Source organism: Sander lucioperca, chromosome 2 (assembly GCF_008315115.2).
Source record: "Sander lucioperca isolate FBNREF2018 chromosome 2, SLUC_FBN_1.2, whole genome shotgun sequence".
In the NCBI taxonomy this organism is placed as follows: Eukaryota; Metazoa; Chordata; class Actinopteri; order Perciformes; family Percidae; genus Sander; species Sander lucioperca.
Window position 1 is genome coordinate 6,398,302 of NC_050174.1, and position 2,095 is coordinate 6,400,396.

Sequence of the window (2,095 nt, forward strand, 5' to 3'; positions counted from 1 at the left end):
TGAGTAAACACAAAAAGGAACTATTCACACAATTCTGAAAAATTGAAGCTCATGTCAACAACAAGACCCCAGATCATAGAAAGAGAATGAGATGCATTATTTTTCTCTGCTCCAGAATGCTAAACTCTCAGCACAATTCCATGTTTTCACTCATGGAAATTCTAAATCAACCGAAATCATCAAAATAAAATGGATTTTATTTATTGCTTTCATTTCTATGACTGAAAGACAGTAGCTCCCAAGACGGCGGCCGCCTGTATACGAGAACGCGACTGTCTTTATAATCTATCTTTTTAATAAACTGTAGCTACACTTACAATGTTCTCAATGCTTCGGTTAACATTTAGGGACCCTCATTATGCTACCGTTGAAGTGTGGTGATATTTTGAGCCTTTTTAGTGGTATAAATAGCAATTTGTTTTTACTTTCCCTGTGCCCCGAATACTAGCGTTGTAAGCTAATCAGCCGTCCGCGCTAGCTTATTTCAAGCTACAAACACATTCGATTAGCATGAAAACATGTCCCAGAGAGCAATCGAGTGGGTATACATCTGTTATTAACCCCTAGGTTCGTTTTACGCTGGAATTGTCCTTTAAGGATTGCCACTTTACGTTAAGACACATCAAGAAGTTCAATGTATTTTGAGTGTTTTGACACTCTTTTTGAAGACTGACTTTAAAGCTATGGGTTATTGCTTTTCTTTTTTAAGATTTTTTTGGGTCATTTTAGGCCTTTATTTCCACAGGACAGATGAAGACATGAAAGGGGAGAGAGAGGGGGGAAGTAAACCTCTATATGTGCGCCTGCTCTACCAACTGAGCCACCCCGGCCACAGTTTTAAGGTATTTTAACCTCAATGAAATTTAGATGATAGATGGTCTGAAAATCTAATCTTTATGGAAATGTATCTGAGAAGTCAGGTACATCTAACTAAGAAAATGATAGCAGTTGAGTGTTAGCAAACCATTTGAGACACAGTATCTGCTGAACCTGTAATATATTTTGATAAGCTTATGATTAAGTACTACAAAAACAAGATCCACCTAGAAAAAAAAGGAAGTTGGAAAAAAGAGCTTTCGCAACTAAGAGGAGATGTGTAATTCAAGAGGGAGACGTGAAGTAGGCCTAGTGGTTACCATTGTTGTTTGAGTTGTCAGGTCATGAAAGCAGATAGCGGGTGACTCTGCTGTCCCTGAATGGCTTGGGAAGATGATCCAACCATTAGCGAGAAGTTGTGTATTATGTCCATTCCCAAAGCATTGCCAGCCATAGGCTCCTTAATGACATCCGCAAATACATTCACTTTTTGGACTTACAGACTATTCCCCAAAAATTATACTTTAAATATCAGATTTGCCTCAGTTACCTGAGACCTAGGTGGGGAGATGAAGGAAATTTAAAACTTTTTTAAATATAATTTGCTAATTTTCCCATAAACGAAGAGATTTAAGATTATCATTATAATACCTACAGGATCCATTGGCACATGGTGAAGGACCCTTACGGGTCACCCCTAGGTTACAATATACAAATATTGCAACATATGGATACAATTTTAAGATAATCCTGTTATCTTTTTTATAAGAAGCAATGAACATATTGAATTAACAGTGATGCCTTCTTCACTTTTGTAAGTCATATGTTTATTAACTGTAGTAGCAGAGGCTGTTGCCCTTACCTTAAGTTTATTATTGGCACATTGATTACGTGTTAGTTACTGTATACTGTGTGGTTACGAGAAAGTAATGGACACCTCCCAGGCAATCAGAATCGAGAATTTTAAGCAGCCATGGTATTTTTGTTTTTTGTAAATCAAAATGACAGAAAGAGTAGAATTTCATAAACGATAAAGAATTATATATTTCAAATTGTTCCATGTGGGACAATTCAAGTTGAGTTGTGTAAATTAAACTGCAACTTGACATTTAAAAACTCCCTCTCATTAAGCACAAAATATATATTTGACATATCCAGGTCGAAGTTTACGCATAAAATCGTGACAGATTAACTATTCATGGTCAAAGTCAAAGTGTGATGTCTGCTGGATAAAAACAGACATGAAGGCAGAAGGCACGAGCTGGAGATCTGAGGACTC